General features: G+C 46.1%; 1 long non-coding RNA gene across 1 annotated transcript; it reads left to right on the top strand.

The window, feature by feature from the left end:
- Positions 1 to 8,428: 8,428 nt before the first annotated feature.
- LOC120945449 lies at positions 8,429 to 22,844 on the top strand. Its single transcript, XR_005750580.1, has 3 exons — positions 8,429 to 8,447; positions 20,823 to 20,851; positions 22,792 to 22,844. It is a non-coding gene; the product is annotated as an uncharacterized LOC120945449 (long non-coding RNA).
- Positions 22,845 to 24,216: the final 1,372 nt, after the last annotated feature.

The following is a 24,216-nucleotide window of genomic DNA, read 5'->3' as shown; positions in this document are numbered from 1 at the left end:
AGTGTTACCTTCAAAAGAGGTAAGGGGGTAGTGTTACCTTCAAAAGAGGTAAGGGGGGAGTGTTACCTTCAAAAGAGGTAAGGGGGGAGTGTTACCTTCAAAAGAGGTAAGGGGGTAGTGTTACCTTCAAAAGAGGTAAGGGGGGTAGTGTTACCTTCAAAAGAGGTAAGGGGGGAGTGTTACCTTCAAAAGAGGTAAGGGGGTAGTGTTACCTTCAAAAGAGGTAAGGGGGTAGTGTTACCTTCAAAAGAGGTAAGGGGGAGTGTTACCTTCAAAAGAGGTAAGGGGGGAGTGTTACTTAAAAAAGAGGTAAGGGGGGAGTGTTACCTTCAAAAGAGGTAAGGGGGGAGTGTTACCTTCAAAAGAGGTAAGGGGGGAGTGTTACCTTCAAAAGAGGTAAGGGGGGAGTGTTACCTTCAAAAGAGGTAAGGGGGTAGTGTTACCTTCAAAAGAGGTAAGGGGGAGTGTTACCTTCAAAAGAGGTAAGGGGGGAGTGTTACCTTCAAAAGAGGTAAGGGGGAGTGTTACTTAAAAAGAGGTAAGGGGGGAGTGTTACCTTCAAAAGAGGTAAGGGGGGAGTGTTATATAAAAAAGAGGTAAGGGGGGAGTGTTACCTTCAAAAGAGGTAAGGGGGGAGTGTTACCTTCAAAAGAGGTAAGGGGGGAGTGTTACCTTCAAAAGAGGTAAGGGGGGAGTGTTACCTTCAAAAGAGGTAAGGGGGTAGTGTTACCTTCAAAAGAGGTAAGGGGGAGTGTTACCTTCAAAAGAGGTAAGGGGGGAGTGTTACCTTCAAAAGAGGTAAGGGGGGAGTGTTACATAAAAAAGAGGTAAGGGGGGAGTGTTACCTTCAAAAGAGGTAAGGGGGGAGTGTTACCTTCAAAAGAGGTAAGGGGGGAGTGTTACATAAAAAGAGGTAAGGGGGGAGGGTAACTTCAAAAGAGGTAAGGGGGGAGTGTTACCTTCAAAAGAGGTAAGGGGGGAGTGTTACATAAAAAAGAGGTAAGGGGGGAGTGTTACCTTCAAAAGAGGTAAGGGGGGAGTGTTACCTTCAAAAGAGGTAAGGGGGGAGTGTTACCTTCAAAAGAGGTAAGGGGGGAGTGTTACCTTCAAAAGAGGTAAGGGGGGAGTGTTACCTTCAAAAGAGGTAAGGGGGAGTGTTACCTTCAAAAGAGGTAAGGGGGGAGTGTTACCTTCAAAAGAGGTAAGGGGGGAGTGTTACATAAAAAAGAGGTAAGGGGGGAGTGTTACCTTCAAAAGAGGTAAGGGGGAGTGTTACCTTCAAAAGAGGTAAGGGGGAGTGTTACGTAAAAAAGAGGTAAGGGGAAGTGTTACAGAAAAAAGAGGTAAGGGGGAGTGTTACCTTCAAAAGAGGTAAGGGGGGAGTGTTACGTAAAAAAAGAGGTAAGGGTGGAGTGTTACGTAAAAACGAGGTAAGGGGGAGTGTTACCTTCAAAAGACGTAAGGGGGGAGTGTTATGTAAAAAAGAGGTAAGGGGGGATTGTTACCTTCAAAAGAGGTACGGGGGAGTGTTGCCTTCAAATGAGGTAAGGGTTAGTGTTACCTTCAAAAGAGGTAAAGGGGGGAGTGTTACCTTCAAAAGAGGTAAGGGGGAGTGTTAACTTCAAAATAAGTAAGGTGAATTGTTACGTAAAAACGAGGTAAGGGGGAGTGTTACCTTCCAAAGAGGTAAGGGGGGAGTGTTATGTAAAAAAGAGGTAAGGGGGGATTGTTACCTTCAAAAGAGGTAAGGGGGAAGTGTTACCTTCAAAAGAGGTAAGGGGGGAGTGTTACCTTCAAAAGAGGTAAGGGGGGAGTGTTACCTTCAAAAGAGGTAAGGGGGTAGTGTTACCTTCAAAAGAGGTAAGGGGGGAGTGTTACCTTCAAAAGAGGTAAGGGGGGAGTGTTACCTTCAAAAGAGGTAAGGGGGGAGTGTTACCTTCAAAAGAGGTAAGGGGGGAGTGTTACCTTCAAAAGAGGTAAGGGGGTAGTGTTACCTTCAAAAGAGGTAAGGGGGGAGTGTTACCTTCAAAAGAGGTAAGGGGGGAGTGTTACCTCAAAAGAGGTAAGGGGGAGTGTTACATAAAAAAGAGGTAAGGGGGGAGTGTTACATAAAAAAGAGGTAAGGGGGGAGTGTTACATAAAAAAGAGGTAAGGGGGGAGTGTTACCTTCAAAAGAGGTAAGGGGGGAGTGTTACCTTCAAAAGAGGTAAGGGGGGAGTGTTACATAAAAAAGAGGTAAGGGGGGAGTGTTACCTTCAAAAGAGGTAAGGGGGGAGTGTTACCTTCAAAAGAGGTAAGGGGGGAGTGTTACTTAAAAAAGAGGTAAGGGGGAGTGTTACTTAAAAAAGAGGTAAGGGGGGAGTGTTAACTAAAAAAGAGGTAAGGGGGGAGTGTTACCTTCAAAAGAGGTAAGGGGGAGTGTTACGTAAAAAAAGAGGTAAGGGGGGAGTGTTACATAAAAAAGAGGTAAGGGGGGAGTGTTACCTTCAAAAGAGGTAAGGGGGAGTGTTATATAAAAAAGAGGTAAGGGGGGAGTGTTACCTTCAAAAGAGGTAAGGGGGGAGTGTTACCTTCAAAAGAGGTAAGGGGGTAGTGTTACCTTCAAAAGAGGTAAGGGGGGAGTGTTACCTTCAAAAGAGGTAAGGGGGAGTGTTACCTTCAAAAGAGGTAAGGGGGAGTGTTACATAAAAAAGAGGTAAGGGGGGAGTGTTACCTTCAAAAGAGGTAAGGGGGGAGTGTTACTTAAAAAAGAGGTAAGGGGGGAGTGTTACCTTCAAAAGAGGTAAGGGGGAGTGTTACCTTCAAAAGAGGTAAGGGGGGAGTGTTACCTTCAAAAGAGGTAAGGGGGGAGTGTTACCTTCAAAAGAGGTAAGGGGGTAGTGTTACCTTCAAAAGAGGTAAGGGGGGAGTGTTACCTTCAAAAGAGGTAAGGGGGGAGTGTTACCTTCAAAAGAGGTAAGGGGGAGTGTTACCTTCAAAAGAGGTAAGGGGGGAGTGTTATCTTCAAAAGAGGTAAGGGGGTAGTGTTACCTTCAAAAGAGGTAAGGGGGGAGTGTTACCTTCAAAGAGGTAAGGGGGAGTGTTACCTACAAAGAGGTAAGGGGGGAGTGTTACTTAAAAAAGAGGTAAGGGGGGAGTGTTACATAAAAAAGAGGTAAGGGGGGAGTGTTATATAAAAAAGAGGTAAGGGGGGAGTGTTACATAAAAAAGAGGTAAGGGGGGAGTGTTACCTTCAAAAGAGGTAAGGGGGAGTGTTACATAAAAAAGAGGTAAGGGGGGAGTGTTACCTTCAAAAGAGGTAAGGGGGGAGTGTTACCTTCAAAAGAGGTAAGGGGGGAGTGTTACCTTCAAAAGAGGTAAGGGGGTAGTGTTACCTTCAAAAGAGGTAAGGGGGGAGTGTTACCTTCAAAAGAGGTAAGGGGGGAGTGTTACCTTCAAAAGAGGTAAGGGGGGAGTGTTACCTACAAAGAGGTAAGGGGGGAGTGTTACCTTCAAAAGAGGTAAGGGGGGAGTGTTACATAAAAAAGAGGTAAGGGGGGAGTGTTACCTTCAAAAGAGGTAAGGGGGAGTGTTACCTTCAAAAGAGGTAAGGGGGAGTGTTACCTTAAAAAGAGGTAAGGGGGGAGTGTTACCTTCAAAAGAGGTAAGGGGGGAGTGTTACATAAAAAAGAGGTAAGGGGGGAGTGTTACCTTCAAAAGAGGTAAGGGGGGAGTGTTACCTTCAAAAGAGGTAAGGGGGTAGTGTTACCTTCAAAAGAGGTAAGGGGGGAGTGTTACCTTCAAAAGAGGTAAGGGGGAGTGTTACCTTCAAAAGAGGTAAGGGGGGAGTGTTACTTAAAAAGAGGTAAGGGGGGAGTGTTACCTTCAAAAGAGGTAAGGGGGGAGTGTTACATAAAAAAGAGGTAAGGGGGGAGTGTTACCTTCAAAAGAGGTAAGGGGGAGTGTTACCTTCAAAAGAGGTAAGGGGGGAGTGTTACCTTCAAAAGAGGTAAGGGGGGAGTGTTACCTTCAAAAGAGGTAAGGGGGGAGTGTTACCTTCAAAAGAGGTAAGGGGGGAGTGTTACCTTCAAAAGAGGTAAGGGGGGAGTGTTACCTTCAAAAGAGGTAAGGGGGGAGTGTTACCTTCAAAAGAGGTAAGGGGGGAGTGTTACTTCAAAAGAGGTAAGGGGGTAGTGTTACCTTCAAAAGAGGTAAGGGGGGAGTGTTACCTTCAAAAGAGGTAAGGGGGGAGTGTTACCTCAAAAGAGGTAAGGGGGGAGTGTTACTTAAAAAAGAGGTAAGGGGGAGTGTTACTTAAAAAAGAGGTAAGGGGGGAGTGTTACATAAAAAAGAGGTAAGGGGAGAGTGTTACTTAAAAAAGAGGTAAGGGGGGAGTGTTACCTTCAAAAGAGGTAAGGGGGGAGTGTTACCTAAAAAAGAGGTAAGGGGGGAGTGTTACCTTCAAAAGAGGTAAGGGGGGAGTGTTACCTTCAAAAGAGGTAAGGGGGAGTGTTACCTTCAAAAGAGGTAAGGGGGTAGTGTTACCTTCAAAAGAGGTAAGGGGGGAGTGTTACCTTCAAAAGAGGTAAGGGGGAGTGTTACCTTCAAAAGAGGTAAGGGGGAGTGTTACATAAAAAAGAGGTAAGGGGGAGTGTTACCTTCAAAAGAGGTAAGGGGGGAGTGTTATATAAAAAAGAGGTAAGGGGGGAGTGTTACCTTCAAAAGAGGTAAGGGGGAGTGTTACTTCAAAAGAGGTAAGGGGGAGTGTTACATAAAAAAGAGGTAAGGGGGAGTGTTACCTTCAAAAGAGGTAAGGGGGGAGTGTTACATAAAAAAGAGGTAAGGGGGGAGTGTTACCTTCAAAAGAGGTAAGGGGGGAGTGTTACCTTCAAAAGAGGTAAGGGGGGAGTGTTACCTTCAAAAGAGGTAAGGGGGGAGTGTTACCTTCAAAAGAGGTAAGGGGGTAGTGTTACCTTCAAAAGAGGTAAGGGGGGAGTGTTACCTTCAAAAGAGGTAAGGGGGGAGTGTTACCTTCAAAAGAGGTAAGGGGGGAGTGTTACCTTCAAAAGAGGTAAGGGGGGAGTGTTACTTCAAAAGAGGTAAGGGGGTAGTGTTACCTTCAAAAGAGGTAAGGGGGGAGTGTTACCTTCAAAAGAGGTAAGGGGGGAGTGTTACCTTCAAAAGAGGTAAGGGGGGAGTGTTACTTAAAAAAGAGGTAAGGGGGGAGTGTTACTTAAAAAAGAGGTAAGGGGGGAGTGTTACTTAAAAAAGAGGTAAGGGGGAGTGTTACTTAAAAAAGAGGTAAGGGGGGAGTGTTACCTTCAAAAGAGGTAAGGGGGAGTGTTACTTAAAAAGAGGTAAGGGGGGAGTGTTACCTTCAAAAGAGGTAAGGGGGGAGTGTTACCTTCAAAAGAGGTAAGGGGGAGTGTTACCTTCAAAAGAGGTAAGGGGGTAGTGTTACCTTCAAAAGAGGTAAGGGGGGAGTGTTACCTTCAAAAGAGGTAAGGGGGGAGTGTTACTTCAAAAGAGGTAAGGGGGAGTGTTACTTAAAAAAGAGGTAAGGGGGGAGTGTTACCTTCAAAAGAGGTAAGGGGGGAGTGTTACATAAAAAAGAGGTAAGGGGGGAGTGTTACCTTCAAAAGAGGTAAGGGGGGAGTGTTACCTTCAAAAGAGGTAAGGGGGGAGTGTTACCTTCAAAAGAGGTAAGGGGGAGTGTTACATAAAAAAGAGGTAAGGGGGAGTGTTACCTTCAAAAGAGGTAAGGGGGGAGTGTTATATAAAAAAGAGGTAAGGGGGGAGTGTTACCTTCAAAAGAGGTAAGGGGGGAGTGTTACCTTCAAAAGAGGTAAGGGGGGAGTGTTACCTTCAAAAGAGGTAAGGGGGGAGTGTTACCTTCAAAAGAGGTAAGGGGGTAGTGTTACCTTCAAAAGAGGTAAGGGGGGAGTGTTACCTTCAAAAGAGGTAAGGGGGGAGTGTTACCTTCAAAAGAGGTAAGGGGGGAGTGTTACCTTAAAAAGAGGTAAGGGGGGAGTGTTACCTTCAAAAGAGGTAAGGGGGTAGTGTTACCTTCAAAAGAGGTAAGGGGGAGTGTTACCTTCAAAAGAGGTAAGGGGGGAGTGTTACCTCAAAAGAGGTAAGGGGGGAGTGTGACATAAAAAAGAGGTAAGGGGGGAGTGTTTTATAAAAAAGAGGTAAGGGGGGAGTGTTACCTTAAAAAAGAGGTAAGGGGGAGTGTTACTTAAAAAAGAGGTAAGGGGGGAGTGTTACCTTCAAAAGAGGTAAGGGGGGAGTGTTACTTAAAAAAGAGGTAAGGGGGGAGTGTTACCTACAAAAGAGGTAAGGGGGGAGTGTTACCTTCAAAAGAGGTAAGGGGGGAGTGTTACCTTCAAAAGAGGTAAGGGGGGAGTGTTACCTTCAAAAGAGGTAAGGGGGGAGTGTTACCTTAAAAAGAGGTAAGGGGGGAGTGTTACCTTCAAAAGAGGTAAGGGGGGAGTGTTACCTTAAAAAGAGGTAAGGGGGGAGTGTTACCTTAAAAAGAGGTAAGGGGGGAGTGTTACATAAAAAAGAGGTAAGGGGGGAGTGTTACCTTCAAAAGAGGTAAGGGGGGAGTGTTACCTTCAAAAGAGGTAAGGGGGGAGTGTTACCTTCAAAAGAGGTAAGGGGGGAGTGTTACATAAAAAAGAGGTAAGGGGGGAGTGTTACATAAAAAAGAGGTAAGGGGGGAGTGTTACATAAAAAAGAGGTAAGGGGGGAGTGTTACCTACAAAAGAGGTAAGGGGGGAGTGTTACATAAAAAGAGGTAAGGGGGGAGTGTTACCTTCAAAAGAGGTAAGGGGGGAGTGTTACCTTCAAAAGAGGTAAGGGGGGAGTGTTACATAAAAAGAGGTAAGGGGGGAGTGTTACCTTCAAAAGAGGTAAGGGGGGAGTGTTACTTAAAAAAGAGGTAAGGGGGGAGTGTTACCTTCAAAAGAGGTAAGGGGGGAGTGTTACCTTCAAAAGAGGTAAGGGGGGAGTGTTACCTTCAAAAGAGGTAAGGGGGGAGTGTTACCTTCAAAAGAGGTAAGGGGGGAGTGTTACCTTCAAAAGAGGTAAGGGGGGAGTGTTACATAAAAAAGAGGTAAGGGGGGAGTGTTACCTTCAAAAGAGGTAAGGGGGGAGTGTTACATAAAAAAGAGGTAAGGGGGGAGTGTTACTTCAAAAGAGGTAAGGGGGGAGTGTTACCTTCAAAAGAGGTAAGGGGGGAGTGTTACCTTAAAAAGAGGTAAGGGGGGAGTGTTACATAAAAAGAGGTAAGGGGGGAGTGTTACCTTCAAAAGAGGTAAGGGGGGAGTGTTACCTTAAAAAGAGGTAAGGGGGGAGTGTTATATAACAAAGAGGTAAGGGGGAGTGTTACCTTCAAAAGAGGTAAGGGGGGAGTGTTACCTTCAAAAGAGGTAAGGGGGGAGTGTTACCTTCAAAAGAGGTAAGGGGGTAGTGTTACCTTCAAAAGAGGTAAGGGGGGAGTGTTACCTTCAAAAGAGGTAAGGGGGGAGTGTTACCTTCAAAAGAGGTAAGGGGGGAGTGTTACCTAAAAAAGAGGTAAGGGGGGAGTGTTACCTTCAAAAGAGGTAAGGGGGGAGTGTTACCTTCAAAAGAGGTAAGGGGGGAGTGTTACCTTCAAAAGAGGTAAGGGGGGAGTGTTACCTTCAAAAGAGGTAAGGGGGGAGTGTTACCTTCAAAAGAGGTAAGGGGGGAGTGTTACCTTCAAAAGAGGTAAGGGGGTAGTGTTACCTTCAAAAGAGGTAAGGGGGGAGTGTTACCTTCAAAAGAGGTAAGGGGGGAGTGTTACCTTCAAAAGAGGTAAGGGGGGAGTGTTACCTTCAAAAGAGGTAAGGGGGGAGTGTTACCTTCAAAAGAGGTAAGGGGTAGTGTTACCTTCAAAAGAGGTAAGGGGGGAGTGTTACCTTCAAAAGAGGTAAGGGGGGAGTGTTACCTTCAAAAGAGGTAAGGGGGGAGTGTTTTCTTCAAAAGAGGTAAGGGGGTAGTGTTACCTTCAAAAGAGGTAAGGGGGGAGTGTTACCTTCAAAAGAGGTAAGGGGGAGTGTTACATAAAAAAGAGGTAAGGGGGAGTGTTACGTAAAAAGAGGTAAGGGGGGAGTGTTACCTTCAAAAGAGGTAAGGGGGGAGTGTTACATAAAAAAGAGGTAAGGGGGAGTGTTACCTTCAAAAGAGGTAAGGGGGAGTGTTACCTTCAAAAGAGGTAAGGGGGAGTGTTACATAAAAAAGAGGTAAGGGGGAGTGTTACTTAAAAAAGAGGTAAGGGGGGAGTGTTACTTAAAAAAGAGGTAAGGGGGGAGTGTTACCTTCAAAAGAGGTAAGGGGGGAGTGTTACCTTCAAAAGAGGTAAGGGGAGAGTGTTACATAAAAACGAGGTAAGGGGGGAGTGTTACCTTCAAAAGAGGTAAGGGGGAGTGTTATATAAAAAAGAGGTAAGGGGGGAGTGTTACCTTCAAAAGAGGTAAGGGGGGAGTGTTACCTTCAAATGAGGTAAGGGGTAGTGTTACCTTCAAAAGAGGTAAGGGGGGAGTGTTACCTTCAAAAGAGGTAAGGGGGGAGTGTTATATAAAAAAGAGGTAAGGGGGGAGTGTTACCTTCAAAAGAGGTAAGGGGGGAGTGTTACCTTCAAAAGAGGTAAGGGGGGAGTGTTACCTTCAAAAGAGGTAAGGGGGGAGTGTTACCTTCAAAAGAGGTAAGGGGGAGTGTTACCTTCAAATGAGGTAAGGGGGTAGTGTTACCTTCAAAAGAGGTAAGGGGGGAGTGTTACCTTCAAAAGAGGTATGGGGGGAGTGTTACCTTCAAAAGAGGTAAGGGGGAGTGTTACCTTCAAAAGAGGTAAGGGGGGAGTGTTACCTTCAAAAGAGGTAAGGGGGGAGTGTTACCTTCAAAAGAGGTAAGGGGGTAGTGTTACCTTCAAAAGAGGTAAGGGGGGAGTGTTACCTTCAAAAGAGGTAAGGGGGGAGTGTTACCTTCAAAAGAGGTAAGGGGGGAGTGTTACCTTAAAAAGAGGTAAGGGGGGAGTGTTACCTTAAAAAGAGGTAAGGGGGGAGTGTTACTTAAAAAAGAGGTAAGGGGGGAGTGTTACCTTCAAAAGAGGTAAGGGGGGAGTGTTACCTTCAAAAGAGGTAAGGGGGGAGTGTTACCTTCAAAAGAGGTAAGGGGGGAGTGTTACATAAAAAAGAGGTAAGGGGGGAGTGTTACCTTAAAAAGAGGTAAGGGGGGAGTGTTACCTTCAAAAGAGGTAAGGGGGGAGTGTTACATAAAAAAGAGGTAAGGGGGGAGTGTTACCTTCAAAAGAGGTAAGGGGGGAGTGTTACCTTCAAAAGAGGTAAGGGGGGAGTGTTACGTAAAAAAGAGGTAAGGGGGAGTGTTATGTAAAAAAAAAAAAGGCAAAGGGGGAGTGTTACATAAAAAAGAGGTAAGGGGGAGTTTTACCTTCAAAAGAGGTAAGGGGGGAGTGTTACGTAAAAAAAGAGGTAAGGAAGAGTGTTACGTAAAAAAGAAGTAAGGGGGGAGTGTTACCTTCAAAAGATGTAAGGGGGGAGTGTTACCTTCAAAAGAGGTAAGGGGGGAGTGTTACCTTCAAAAGAGGTAAGGGGGAGTGTTGCCTTCAAATGAGGTAAGGGTTAGTGTTACCTTCAAAAGAGGTAAAGGGGGAGTGTTACCTTCAAAAGAGGTAAGGGGGGAGTGTTACCTTCAAAAGAGGTAAGGGGGGAGTGTTACGTAAAAACGAGGTAAGGGGGAGTGTTACCTTCAAAAGAGGTAAGGGGGGAGTGTTATGTAAAAAAGAGGTAAGGGGGGATTGTTACCTTCAAAAGAGGTAAGGGGGGAGTGTTACCTTCAAAAGAGGTAAGGGGGGAGTGTTACCTTCAAAAGAGGTAAGGGGGAGTGTTACCTTCAAAAGAGGTAAGGGGGTAGTGTTACCTTCAAAAGAGGTAAGGGGGAGTGTTACCTTCAAAAGAGGTAAGGGGGGAGTGTTACCTTCAAAAGAGGTAAGGGGGAGTGTTACATAAAAAAGAGGTAAGGGGGGAGTGTTACCTTCAAAAGAGGTAAGGGGGGAGTGTTACCTTCAAAAGAGGTAAGGGGGGAGTGTTACATAAAAAGAGGTAAGGGGGGAGTGTTACCTTCAAAAGAGGTAAGGGGGGAGTGTTACCTTCAAAAGAGGTAAGGGGGGAGTGTTATATAACAAAGAGGTAAGGGGGAGTGTTACCTTCAAAAGAGGTAAGGGGGGAGTGTTACCTTCAAAAGAGGTAAGGGGGGAGTGTTACCTTCAAAAGAGGTAAGGGGGGAGTGTTACCTTCAAAAGAGGTAAGGGGGGAGTGTTACCTTCAAAAGAGGTAAGGGGGGAGTGTTACCTTCAAAAGAGGTAAGGGGGGAGTGTTACCTTCAAAAGAGGTAAGGGGGGAGTGTTACCTTCAAAAGAGGTAAGGGGGGAGTGTTACCTTCAAAAGAGGTAAGGGGGGAGTGTTACCTTCAAAAGAGGTAAGGGGGGAGTGTTACCTTAAAAAGAGGTAAGGGGGGAGTGTTACCTTCAAAAGAGGTAAGGGGGGAGTGTTACCTTCAAAAGAGGTAAGGGGGGAGTGTTACTTAAAAAAGAGGTAAGGGGGGAGTGTTACATAAAAAAGAGGTAAGGGGGGAGTGTTACCTTCAAAAGAGGTAAGGGGGGAGTGTTACCTTCAAAAGAGGTAAGGGGGGAGTGTTACCTTCAAAAGAGGTAAGGGGGGAGTGTTACCTTCAAAAGAGGTAAGGGGGGAGTGTTACCTTCAAAAGAGGTAAGGGGGTAGTGTTACCTTCAAAAGAGGTAAGGGGGGAGTGTTACCTTCAAAAGAGGTAAGGGGGGAGTGTTACCTTCAAAAGAGGTAAGGGGGTAGTGTTACCTTAAAAAGAGGTAAGGGGGAGTGTTACCTTCAAAAGAGGTAAGGGGGGAGTGTTATATAAAAAGAGGTAAGGGGGGAGTGTTACCTTCAAAAGAGGTAAGGGGGGAGTGTTACCTTCAAAAGAGGTAAGGGGGGAGTGTTACCTTCAAAAGAGGTAAGGGGGGAGTGTTACCTTCAAAAGAGGTAAGGGGGTAGTGTTACCTTCAAAAGAGGTAAGGGGGGAGTGTTACCTTCAAAAGAGGTAAGGGGGGAGTGTTACCTTCAAAAGAGGTAAGGGGGGAGTGTTACCTTCAAAAGAGGTAAGGGGGGAGTGTTACCTTCAAAAGAGGTAAGGGGGGAGTGTTACCTTCAAAAGAGGTAAGGGGGGAGTGTTACCTTCAAAAGAGGTAAGGGGGGAGTGTTACCTTCAAAAGAGGTAAGGGGGTAGTGTTACCTTCAAAAGAGGTAAGGGGGGAGTGTTACATAAAAAGAGGTAAGGGGGGAGTGTTACATAAAAAAGAGGTAAGGGGGGAGTGTTACTTAAAAAGAGGTAAGGGGGGAGTGTTACCTTCAAAAGAGGTAAGGGGGTAGTGTTACCTTCAAAAGAGGTAAGGGGGTAGTGTTACCTTCAAAAGAGGTAAGGGGGGAGTGTTACCTTAAAAAGAGGTAAGGGGGGAGTGTTACCTTAAAAAGAGGTAAGGGGGGAGTGTTACCTTCAAAAGAGGTAAGGGGGGAGTGTTACCTTCAAAAGAGGTAAGGGGGGAGTGTTACCTTCAAAAGAGGTAAGGGGGGAGTGTTACCTTCAAAAGAGGTAAGGGGGGAGTGTTACCTTCAAAAGAGGTAAGGGGGTAGTGTTACCTTCAAAAGAGGTAAGGGGGGAGTGTTACTTAAAAAAGAGGTAAGGGGGGAGTGTTACCTTCAAAAGAGGTAAGGGGGGAGTGTTACCTTCAAAAGAGGTAAGGGGGTAGTGTTACCTTCAAAAGAGGTAAGGGGGGAGTGTTACCTTCAAAAGAGGTAAGGGGGTAGTGTTACCTTAAAAAGAGGTAAGGGGGGAGTGTTACCTTCAAAAGAGGTAAGGGGGTAGTGTTACCTTCAAAAGAGGTAAGGGGGTAGTGTTACCTTCAAAAGAGGTAAGGGGGTAGTGTTACCTTCAAAAGAGGTAAGGGGGGAGTGTTACCTTCAAAAGAGGTAAGGGGGTAGTGTTACCTTCAAAAGAGGTAAGGGGGGAGTGTTACCTTCAAAAGAGGTAAGGGGGGAGTGTTACCTTCAAAAGAGGTAAGGGGGGAGTGTTACCTTCAAAAGAGGTAAGGGGGTAGTGTTACCTTCAAAAGAGGTAAGGGGGGAGTGTTACCTTCAAAAGAGGTAAGGGGGTAGTGTTACCTTCAAAAGAGGTAAGGGGGGAGTGTTACCTTCAAAAGAGGTAAGGGGGAGTGTTACCTTCAAAAGAGGTAAGGGGGTAGTGTTACCTTCAAAAGAGGTAAGGGGGGAGTGTTACATAAAAAAGAGGTAAGGGGGGAGTGTTACATAAAAAAGAGGTAAGGGGGGAGTGTTACCTTCAAAAGAGGTAAGGGGGTAGTGTTACCTTCAAAAGAGGTAAGGGGGGAGTGTTACCTTCAAAAGAGGTAAGGGGGGAGTGTTACCTTCAAAAGAGGTAAGGGGGGAGTGTTACCTTCAAAAGAGGTAAGGGGGGAGTGTTACCTTCAAAAGAGGTAAGGGGGGAGTGTTACATAAAAAAGAGGTAAGGGGGGAGTGTTACCTTCAAAAGAGGTAAGGGGGGAGTGTTACCTTCAAAAGAGGTAAGGGGGGAGTGTTACCTTCAAAAGAGGTAAGGGGGTAGTGTTACCTTCAAAAGAGGTAAGGGGGAGTGTTACCTTAAAAAGAGGTAAGGGGGGAGTGTTACCTTCAAAAGAGGTAAGGGGGGAGTGTTACCTTAAAAAGAGGTAAGGGGGGAGTGTTACATAAAAAGAGGTAAGGGGGAGTGTTACCTTCAAAAGAGGTAAGGGGGTAGTGTTACCTTCAAAAGAGGTAAGGGGGGAGTGTTACCTTCAAAAGAGGTAAGGGGGAGTGTTACCTTCAAAAGAGGTAAGGGGGTAGTGTTACCTTCAAAAGAGGTAAGGGGGGAGTGTTACCTTCAAAAGAGGTAAGGGGGGAGTGTTACCTTCAAAAGAGGTAAGGGGGTAGTGTTACTTAAAAAGAGGTAAGGGGGGAGTGTTACCTTCAAAAGAGGTAAGGGGGGAGTGTTACATAAAAAGAGGTAAGGGGGTAGTGTTACCTTCAAAAGAGGTAAGGGGGGAGTGTTACCTTCAAAAGAGGTAAGGGGGGAGTGTTACCTTCAAAAGAGGTAAGGGGGGAGTGTTACCTTCAAAAGAGGTAAGGGGGTAGTGTTACCTTCAAAAGAGGTAAGGGGGGAGTGTTACCTTCAAAAGAGGTAAGGGGGTAGTGTTACCTTCAAAAGAGGTAAGGGGGTAGTGTTACCTTCAAAAGAGGTAAGGGGGGAGTGTTACCTTCAAAAGAGGTAAGGGGGGAGTGTTACCTTCAAAAGAGGTAAGGGGGGAGTGTTACCTTAAAAAGAGGTAAGGGGGGAGTGTTACCTTCAAAAGAGGTAAGGGGGGAGTGTTACCTTCAAAAGAGGTAAGGGGGGAGTGTTACCTTCAAAAGACGTAAGGGGGGAGTGTTACCTTCAAAAGACGTAAGGGGGGAGTGTTACCTTCAAAAGAGGTAAGGGGGGAGTGTTACCTTCAAAAGAGGTAAGGGGGGAGTGTTACCTTCAAAAGAGGTAAGGGGGGAGTGTTACCTTCAAAAGAGGTAAGGGGGGAGTGTTACCTTCAAAAGAGGTAAGGGGGGAGTGTTACCTTCAAAAGAGGTAAGGGGGGAGTGTTACATAAAAAAGAGGTAAGGGGGGAGTGTTACCTTCAAAAGAGGTAAGGGGGGAGTGTTACCTTCAAAAGAGGTAAGGGGGGAGTGTTACCTTCAAAAGAGGTAAGGGGGGAGTGTTACCTTAAAAAGAGGTAAGGGGGGAGTGTTACCTTCAAAAGAGGTAAGGGGGGAGTGTTACATAAAAAAGAGGTAAGGGGGGAGTGTTACTTAAAAAGAGGTAAGGGGGGAGTGTTACCTTCAAAAGAGGTAAGGGGGGAGTGTTACTTAAAAAAGAGGTAAGGGGGGAGTGTTACCTTAAAAAGAGGTAAGGGGGGAGTGTTACCTTCAAAAGAGGTAAGGGGGGAGTGTTACCTTCAAAAGAGGTAAGGGGGGAGTGTTACCTTCAAAAGAGGTAAGGGGGGAGTGTTACCTTCAAAAGAGGTAAGGGGGGAGTGTTACCTTCAAAAGAGGTAAGGGGGGAGTGTTACATAAAAAAGAGGTAAGGGGGGAGTGTTACCTTCAAAAGAGGTAAGGGGGGAGTGTTACATAAAAAAGAGGTAAGGGGGGAGTGTTACCTTCAAAAGAGGTAAGGGGGGAGTGTTACCTTCAAAAGAGGTAAGGGGGGGGTGTTACCTTCAAAAGAGGTAAGGGGGGAGTGTTACCTTCAAAAGAGGTAAGGGGGGAGTGTTACCTTCAAAAGAGGTAAGGGGGGAGTGTTACCTTCAAAAGAGGTAAGGGGGGAGTGTTACATAAAAAGAGGTAAGGGGGGAGTGTTACCTTCAAAAGAGGTAAGGGGGGAGTGTTACCTTCAAAAGAGGTAAGGGGGGAGTGTTACCTTCAAAAGAGGTAAGGGGGGAGTGTTACCTTCAAAAGAGGTAAGGGGGGAGTGTTACCTTCAAAAGAGGTAAGGGGGGAGTGTTACCTTCAAAAGAGGTAAGGGGGGAGTGTTACCTTCAAAAGAGGTAAGGGGGGAGTGTTACCTTCAAAAGAGGTAAGGGGGGAGTGTTACCTTCAAAAGAGGTAAGGGGGGAGTGTTACCTTCAAAAGAGGTAAGGGGGGAGTGTTACCTTCAAAAGAGGTAAGGGGGGAGTGTTATATAAAAAGAGGTAAGGGGGGAGTGTTACATAAAAAAGAGGTAAGGGGGGAGTGTTACATAAAAAAGAGGTAAGGGGGGAGTGTTACCTTCAAAAGAGGTAAGGGGGGAGTGTTACCTTCAAAAGAGGTAAGGGGGGAGTGTTACATAAAAAAGAGGTAAGGGGGGAGTGTTACATAAAAAGAGGTAAGGGGGGAGTGTTACCTTCAAAAGAGGTAAGGGGGGAGTGTTACATAAAAAAGAGGTAAGGGGGGAGTGTTACCTTCAAAAGAGGTAAGGGGGGAGTGTTACCTTCAAAAGAGGTAAGGGGGGAGTGTTACTTAAAAAAGAGGTAAGGGGGGAGTGTTACTTAAAAAAGAGGTAAGGGGGGAGTGTTACTTAAAAAAGAGGTAAGGGGGGAGTGTTACCTTCAAAAGAGGTAAGGGGGGAGTGTTACATAAAAAAGAGGTAAGGGGGGAGTGTTACATAAAAAAGAGGTAAGGGGGGAGTGTTACCTTAAAAAGAGGTAAGGGGGGAGTGTTACATAAAAAAGAGGTAAGGGGGGAGTGTTACCTTCAAAAGAGGTAAGGGGGGAGTGTTACCTTCAAAAGAGGTAAGGGGGGAGTGTTACCTTCAAAAGAGGTAAGGGGGGAGTGTTACCTTCAAAAGAGGTAAGGGGGTAGTGTTACCTTCAAAAGAGGTAAGGGGGGAGTGTTACCTTCAAAAGAGGTAAGGGGGGAGTGTTACCTTCAAAAGAGGTAAGGGGGGAGTGTTACCTTAAAAAGAGGTAAGGGGGGAGTGTTACCTTCAAAAGAGGTAAGGGGGGAGTGTTACTTAAAAAGAGGTAAGGGGGGAGTGTTACCTTCAAAAGAGGTAAGGGGGGAGTGTTACCTTCAAAAGAGGTAAGGGGGGAGTGTTACCTTCAAAAGAGGTAAGGGGGTAGTGTTACCTTCAAAAGAGGTAAGGGGGGAGTGTTACCTTCAAAAGAGGTAAGGGGGGAGTGTTACCTTCAAAAGAGGTAAGGGGGGAGTGTTACCTTCAAAAGAGGTAAGGGGGGAGTGTTACCTTCAAAAGAGGTAAGGGGGTAGTGTTACCTTCAAAAGAGGTAAGGGGGGAGTGTTACCTTCAAAAGAGGTAAGGGGGGAGTGTTACCTTCAAAAGAGGTAAGGGGGGAGTGTTACCTTCAAAAGAGGTAAGGGGGGAGTGTTACCTACAAAAGAGGTAAGGGGGGAGTGTTACCTACAAAAGAGGTAAGGGGGGAGTGTTACCTACAAAAGAGGTAAGGGGGGAGTGTTACCTTCAAAAGAGGTAAGGGGGGAGTGTTACCTTCAAAAGAGGTAAGGGGGGAGTGTTACCTTCAAAAGAGGTAAGGGGGGAGTGTTACTTAAAAAAGAGGTAAGGGGGGAGTGTTACCTTCAAAAGAGGTAAGGGGGGAGTGTTACCTTCAAAAGAGGTAAGGGGGGAGTGTTACCTTCAAAAGAGGTAAGGGGGGAGTGTTACCTTCAAAAGAGGTAAGGGGGGAGTGTTACCTTCAAAAGAGGTAAGGGGGGAGTGTTACATAAAAAAGAGGTAAGGGGGGAGTGTTACCTTCAAAAGAGGTAAGGGGGGAGTGTTACCTTAAAAAGAGGTAAGGGGGGAGTGTTACCTTCAAAAGAGGTAAGGGGGTAGTGTTACCTTCAAAAGAGGTAAGGGGGTAGTGTTACCTTCAAAAGAGGTAAGGGGGTAGTGTTACCTTCAAAAGAGGTAAGGGGGTAGTGTTACCTTCAAAAGAGGTAAGGGGGGAGTGTTACCTTCAAAAGAGGTAAGGGGGTAGTGTTACCTTCAAAAGAGGTAAGGGGGGAGTGTTACATAAAAAAGAGGTAAGGGGGGAGTGTTACCTTCAAAAGAGGTAAGGGGGTAGTGTTACCTTCAAAAGAGGTAAGGGGGTAGTGTTACCTTCAAAAGAGGTAAGGGGGGAGTGTTACTTAAAAAGAGGTAAGGGGGGAGTGTTACCTTCAAAAGAGGTAAGGGGGTAGTGTTACCTACAAAAGAGGTAAGGGGGGAGTGTTACCTACAAAAGAGGTAAGGGGGGAGTGTTACCTTCAAAAGAGGTAAGGGGGGAGTGTTACCTTAAAAAGAGGTAAGGGGGGAGTGTTACCTTCAAAAGAGGTAAGGGGGAGTGTTACCTTCAAAAGAGGTAAGGGGGGAGTGTTACCTTCAAAAGAGGTAAGGGGGGAGTGTTACCTTCAAAAGAGGTAAGGGGGGAGTGTTACCTTCAAAAGAGGTAAGGGGGGAGTGTTACCTTAAAAAGAGGTAAGGGGGGAGTGTTACCTTCAAAAGAGGTAAGGGGGGAGTGTTACCTTCAAAAGAGGTAAGGGGGGAGTGTTACCTTCAAAAGAGGTAAGGGGGGAGTGTTACCTTCAAAAGAGGTAAGGGGGGAGTGTTACCTTCAAAAGAGGTAAGGGGGGAGTGTTACCTTCAAAAGAGGTAAGGGGGGAGTGTTACCTTCAAAAGAGGTAAGGGGGGAGTGTTACCTTCAAAAGAGGTAAGGGGGGAGTGTTACCTTCAAAAGAGGTAAGGGGGGAGTGTTACCTTCAAAAGAGGTAAGGGGGGAGTGTTACCTTCAAAAGAGGTAAGGGGGGAGTGTTACCTTCAAAAGAGGTAAGGGGGGAGTGTTACCTTCAAAAGAGGTAAGGGGGGAGTGTTACCTTCAAAAGAGGTAAGGGGGTAGTGTTACCTTCAAAAGAGGTAAGGGGGGAGTGTTACCTTCAAAAGAGGTAAGGGGGGAGTGTTACCTTCAAAAGAGGTAAGGGGGGAGTGTTACCTTCAAAAGAGGTAAGGGGGGAGTGTTACTTAAAAAGAGGTAAGGGGGGAGTGTTACCTTCAAAAGAGGTAAGGGGGAGTGTTACCTTCAAAAGAGGTAAGGGGGGAGTGTTACCTTCAAAAGAGGTAAGGGGGGAGTGTTACCTTAAAAAGAGGTAAGGGGGGAGTGTTACCTTAAAAAGAGGTAAGGGGGGAGTGTTACCTTCAAAAGAGGTAAGGGGGGAGTGTTACCTTCAAAAGAGGTAAGGGGGGAGTGTTACCTTCAAAAGAGGTAAGGGGGGAGTGTTACCTTCAAAAGAGGTAAGGGGGGAGTGTTACATAAAAAAGAGGTAAGGGGGGAGTGTTACATAAAAAAGAGGTAAGGGGGGAGTGTTACCTTCAAAAGAGGTAAGGGGGTAGTGTTACCTTCAAAAGAGGTAAGGGGGTAGTGTTACCTTCAAAAGAGGTAAGGGGGGAGTGTTACCTTCAAAAGAGGTAAGGGGGTAGTGTTACCTTCAAAAGAGGTAAGGGGGGAGTGTTACCTTCAAAAGAGGTAAGGGGGTAGTGTTACCTTCAAAAGAGGTAAGGGGGTAGTGTTACCTTCAAAAGAGGTAAGGGGGTAGTGTTACCTTCAAAAGAGGTAAGGGGGTAGTGTTACCTTCAAAAGAGGTAAGGGGGTAGTGTTACCTTCAAAAGAGGTAAGGGGGTAGTGTTACCTTCAAAAGAGGTAAGGGGGTAGTGTTACCTTCAAAAGAGGTAAGGGGGTAGTGTTACCTTCAAAAGAGGTAAGGGGGTAGTGTTACCTTCAAAAGAGGTAAGGGGGTAGTGTTACCTTCAAAAGAGGTAAGGGGGGAGTGTTACCTTCAAAAGAGGTAAGGGGGGAGTGTTACCTTCAAAAGAGGTAAGGGGGGAGTGTTACCTTCAAAAGAGGTAAGGGGGGAGTGTTACCTTCAAAAGAGGTAAGGGGGGAGTGTTACCTTCAAAAGAGGTAAGGGGGGAGTGTTACCTTCAAAAGAGGTAAGGGGGGAGTGTTACCTTCAAAAGAGGTAAGGGGGGAGTGTTACCTTCAAAAGAGGTAAGGGGGGAGTGTTACCTTCAAAAGAGGTAAGGGGGGAGTGTTACATAAAAAAGAGGTAAGGGGGGAGTGTTACCTTCAAAAGAGGTAAGGGGGGAGTGTTACCTTCAAAAGAGGTAAGGGGGGAGTGTTACCTTCAAAAGAGGTAAGGGGGGAGTGTTACTTAAAAAGAGGTAAGGGGGGAGTGTTACCTTCAAAAGAGGTAAGGGGGGAGTGTTACCTTCAAAAGAGGTAAGGGGGGAGTGTTACCTTCAAAAGAGGTAAGGGGGGAGTGTTACCTTCAAAAGAGGTAAGGGGGGAGTGTTACCTTCAAAAGAGGTAAGGGGGGAGTGTTACCTACAAAAGAGGTAAGGGGGGAGTGTTACATAAAAAAGAGGTAAGGGGGGAGTGTTACCTTCAAAAGAGGTAAGGGGGGAGTGTTACCTTCAAAAGAGGTAAGGGGGGAGTGTTACATAAAAAAGAGGTAAGGGGGGAGTGTTACATAAAAAGAGGTAAGGGGGGAGTGTTACCTTCAAAAGAGGTAAGGGGGGAGTGTTACATAAAAAAGAGGTAAGGGGGGAGTGTTACCTAAAAAAGAGGTAAGGGGGGAGTGTTACCTTCAAAAGAGGTAAGGGGGGAGTGTTACCTAAAAAAGAGGTAAGGGGGGAGTGTTACCTTCAAAAGAGGTAAGGGGGGAGTGTTACCTTCAAAAGAGGTAAGGGGGGAGTGTTACCTTCAAAAGAGGTAAGGGGGGAGTGTTACCTTCAAAAGAGGTAAGGGGGGAGTGTTACCTTCAAAAGAGGTAAGGGGGGAGTGTTACCTTAAAAAGAGGTAAGGGGGGAGTGTTACCTTCAAAAGAGGTAAGGGGGGAGTGTTACCTACAAAAGAGGTAAGGGGGGAGTGTTACCTTCAAAAGAGGTAAGGGGGGAGTGTTACCTTCAAAAGAGGTAAGGGGGGAGTGTTACCTTCAAAAGAGGTAAGGGGGGAGTGTTACCTTCAAAAGAGGTAAGGGGGTAGTGTTACCTTCAAAAGAGGTAAGGGGGGAGTGTTACCTTCAAAAGAGGTAAGGGGGGAGTGTTACCTTCAAAAGAGGTAAGGGGGGAGTGTTACCTTCAAAAGAGGTAAGGGGGGAGTGTTACCTTCAAAAGAGGTAAGGGGGTAGTGTTACCTTCAAAAGAGGTAAGGGGGGAGTGTTACCTTCAAAAGAGGTAAGGGGGGAGTGTTACCTTCAAAAGAGGTAAGGGGGGAGTGTTACTTAAAAAGAGGTAAGGGGGGAGTGTTACCTTCAAAAGAGGTAAGGGGGGAGTGTTACCTTCAAAAGAGGTAAGGGGGGAGTGTTACCTTCAAAAGAGGTAAGGGGGGAGTGTTACCTTCAAAAGAGGTAAGGGGGGAGTGTTACCTTCAAAAGAGGTAAGGGGGGAGTGTTACCTTAAAAAGAGGTAAGGGGGGAGTGTTACCTTCAAAAGAGGTAAGGGGGGAGTGTTACCTTCAAAAGAGGTAAGGGGGAGTGTTACCTTCAAAAGAGGTAAGGGGGGAGTGTTACCTTCAAAAGAGGTAAGGGGGTAGTGTTACCTTCAAAAGAGGTAAGGGGGGAGTGTTACCTTCAAAAGAGGTAAGGGGGGAGTGTTACCTTCAAAAGAGGTAAGGGGGGAGTGTTACCTTCAAAAGAGGTAAGGGGGGAGTGTTACCTTCAAAAGAGGTAAGGGGGGAGTGTTACCTTCAAAAGAGGTAAGGGGGGAGTGTTACCTTCAAAAGAGGTAAGGGGGGAGTGTTACCTTCAAAAGAGGTAAGGGGGGAGTGTTACCTTCAAAAGAGGTAAGGGGGGAGTGTTACCTTCAAATGAGGTAAGGGTTAGTGTTACCTTCAAAAGAGGTAAAGGGGGGAGTGTTACCTTCAAAAGAGGTAAGGGGGAGTGTTAACTTCAAAATAAGTAAGGGGAATTGTTACGTAAAAACGAGGTAAGGGGGAGTGTTACCTTCCAAAGAGGTAAGGGGGGAGTGTTATGTAAAAAAGAGGTAAGGGGGGATTGTTACCTTCAAAAGAGGTAAGGGGGAAGTGTTACCTTCAAAAGAGGTAAGGGGGGAGTGTTACCTTCAAAAGAGGTAAGGGGGAGTGTTGCCTTCAAATGAGGTAAGGGGTTAGTGTTACCTTCAAAAGAGGTAAGGGGGGAGTGTTACCTTCAAAAGAGGTAAGGGGGGAGTGTTACCTTCAAAAGAGGTAAGGGGGGAATGTTACCTTTAAAAGAGGTAAGGGGTAGGCCGTCTGTGATGTGTCCGTCTCTGTCATTCTCCCTGAGCCTCTGGGATCGCCTAGCAAAAACATATCAATTTAAATCACCACACACCCCGATGGCTTCACTATTCCACAACCCCGAGTTCACCCCGGGTCTCCGGCCCCAGGACTTTAATTGGTGGATCAATAAGGGTCTACTGAGGATAGCGGATCTATGCGACCACAAGGGGGCTTTGTCAAAGTCGGTTTTACAGGAGAGGTATGATCTTCCAAAAGCTGAATACTTTCGATACGCTCAGATTGCTCACTTTTTGGGGACTTTGAACCGCGCTTCGGACCTCTCCACATCAACGGCTATGGAACAACTTTGTAGAACCTTTGACAAACACTCCGGTCACATATCAATAATCTACAGCTTGTTGTCCTCTAATACTCAAAAGTTGGTTTATATGCAAAAGTGGGAACAGGATCTTGGTACGGCTCTTGAAATGGCGGAATGGAGCAAGCTGATACAGGGGGGCGTCTAGATCCTATATTAACACCTCTTTAATTGAGGCCAATTACAAAGTGTTGTTACGGTGGTACATGGTCCCTGCGCGAATAGCCACCTTTGTCCCAGGGGCGTCTCCGCGGTGCTTTAGAGGGTGCAATGAGGACGGTTCCATGTACCACACTTGGTGGATATGTCAAAAGGTGAGGCGATTCTGGATACGCACCTACAATTTTATCTATTCTATAACCCAGGTGAACCTCGTTAAGTCGCCTCTGCATGCACTGCTGGGACGCCCGGTGGAGGGTACGTCAAAGTACTTGAAAAAATTGATAGCTTTTATTTTTGTGGCAGCTAGAATTTCCATCGCCAAGTCATGGAGATCCCCCACTGTCCCTTTTTGCCTCTTGAAGTCTAAGTTGTCATGGATCATGGTGAACGAGAGGTTGTCAGCCATTCTGAATGACAAAGTCAAGGTTTTCGATAAGGTGTGGGATCCCTGGATCACTTACCTCACGAATGTACACTGATCCAATTCAAGGCTGGTGGATGGGGATGCGCCATCCCTCCCCCCCTTTTTTTTCTTTTTTTTTTCTTCTTTCTCTCTCGCTCTTCTTTCCCTTCTCCTCTTCTATCCTTTTTCCTCCTCTTCTTCCTTCCACTCTGCTCTACTACTGATATGTTACCAATTCAGAGGTAGTGGGCTGGGGTATGTTGGCCCTTTGGGCCTGGATAGCGCCACAACTGGGGGATCCCGGGCTAAGTTGACGATTATCCCTGTTGGGAGATGGTTCTGGGAGGAACGTTATGGATACTGGATACTAGATATGTAACTGTTATGTGTAAATATGCAATAATCTGTATTGGATTGATGGCCCCCCTGATGTGGACTGCGGGTGCATATTTTTCCTCCCCCCCCCCGCTCCTAACTTTCTTTGTATACCCCTCTCCCTGATTTATATTTCTCTTTGAAAACTTAATAAAAAATATTGGAAACAAAAGAGGTAAGGGGGGAGTGTTACCTTCAAAAGAGGTAAGGGGGTAGTGTTACCTTCAAAAGAGGTAAGGGGGGAGTGTTACCTTCAAAGAGGTAAGGGGGTAGTGTTACCTTCAAAAGAGGTAAGGGGGGAGTGTTACTTCAAAAGAGGTAAGGGGGAGTGTTACCTTCAAAAGAGGTAAGGGGGGAGTGTTACCTTAAAAAGAGGTAAGGGGGTAGTGTTACCTTAAAAAGAGGTAAGGGGGAGTGTTACCTTCAAAAGAGGTAAGGGGGGAGTGTTATATAAAAAAGAGGTAAGGGGGGAGTGTTACCTTCAAAAGAGGTAAGGGGGTAGTGTTACCTTCAAAAGAGGTAAGGGGGTAGTGTTACCTTCAAAAGAGGTAAGGGGGTAGTGTTACCTTCAAAAGAGGTAAGGGGGGAGTGTTACCTTCAAAAGAGGTAAGGGGGTAGTGTTACCTTCAAAAGAGGTAAGGGGGTAGTGTTATATAAAAAGAGGTAAGGGGGAGTGTTACCTTCAAAAGAGGTAAGGGGGGAGTGTTACCTTCAAAAGAGGTAAGGGGGTAGTGTTACCTTCAAAAGAGGTAAGGGGGGAGTGTTACCTTCAAAAGAGGTAAGGGGGGAGTGTTACCTTCAAAAGAGGTAAGGGGGAGTGTTACCTTCAAAAGAGGTAAGGGGGAGTGTTACATAAAAAAGAGGTAAGGGGGGAGTGTTACTTAAAAAGAGGTAAGGGGGGAGTGTTACCTTCAAAAGAGGTAAGGGGGGAGTGTTACATCAAAAGAGGTAAGGGGGGAGTGTTACCTTCAAAAGAGGTAAGGGGGGAGTGTTACCTTCAAAAGAGGTAAGGGGGGAGTGTTACTTAAAAAAGAGGTAAGGGGGGAGTGTTATATAAAAAAGAGGTAAGGGGGAGTGTTATATAAAAAAGAGGTAAGGGGGTAGTGTTACCTTCAAAAGAGGTAAGGGGGGAGTGTTACCTTCAAAAAGAGGTAAGGGGAGAGTGTTACATAAAAAGAGGTAAGGGGGAGTGTTACCTTCAAAAGAGGTAAGGGGGGAGTGTTATATAAAAAAGAGGTAAGGGGGGAGTGTTACCTTCAAAAGAGGTAAGGGGGTAGTGTTACCTTCAAAAGAGGTAAGGGGTAGTGTTACCTTCAAAAGAGGTAAGGGGGGAGTGTTACCTTCAAAAGAGGTAAGGGGGTAGTGTTACCTTCAAAAGAGGTAAGGGGGTAGTGTTACTTAAAAAGAGGTAAGGGGGAGTGTTACCTTCAAAAGAGGTAAGGGGGTAGTGTTATATAAAAAAGAGGTAAGGGGGGAGTGTTACCTTCAAAAGAGGTAAGGGGGAGTGTTACCTTCAAAAGAGGTAAGGGGGGAGTGTTACCTTCAAAAGAGGTAAGGGGGAGTGTTACCTTCAAAAGAGGTAAGGGGGTAGTGTTACCTTCAAAAGAGGTAAGGGGGGAGTGTTACCTTCAAAAGAGGTAAGGGGGGAGTGTTACCTTCAAAAGAGGTAAGGGGGGAGTGTTACCTTCAAAAGAGGTAAGGGGGGAGTGTTACCTTCAAAAGAGGTAAGGGGGTAGTGTTACCTTCAAAAGAGGTAAGGGGGAGTGTTACCTTCAAAAGAGGTAAGGGGGGAGTGTTACCTCAAAAGAGGTAAGGGGGGAGTGTTACCTTAAAAAGAGGTAAGGGGGGAGTGTTACCTTAAAAAGAGGTAAGGGGGGAGTGTTATCTTAAAAAGAGGTAAGGGGGTAGTGTTACCTTAAAAAGAGGTAAGGGGGAGTGTTACCTTCAAAAGAGGTAAGGGGGAGTGTTACCTTAAAAAGAGGTAAGGGGGGAGTGTTACCTTCAAAAGAGGTAAGGGGGGAGTGTTACCTT

The sequence above is a fragment of the Rana temporaria genome, chromosome 7 (assembly GCF_905171775.1).
Source record: "Rana temporaria chromosome 7, aRanTem1.1, whole genome shotgun sequence".
In the NCBI taxonomy this organism is placed as follows: Eukaryota; Metazoa; Chordata; class Amphibia; order Anura; family Ranidae; genus Rana; species Rana temporaria.
The sequence above is the reverse complement of the archived record's forward strand: the minus strand, read 5'-3'. Positions and strand labels throughout refer to the sequence as shown.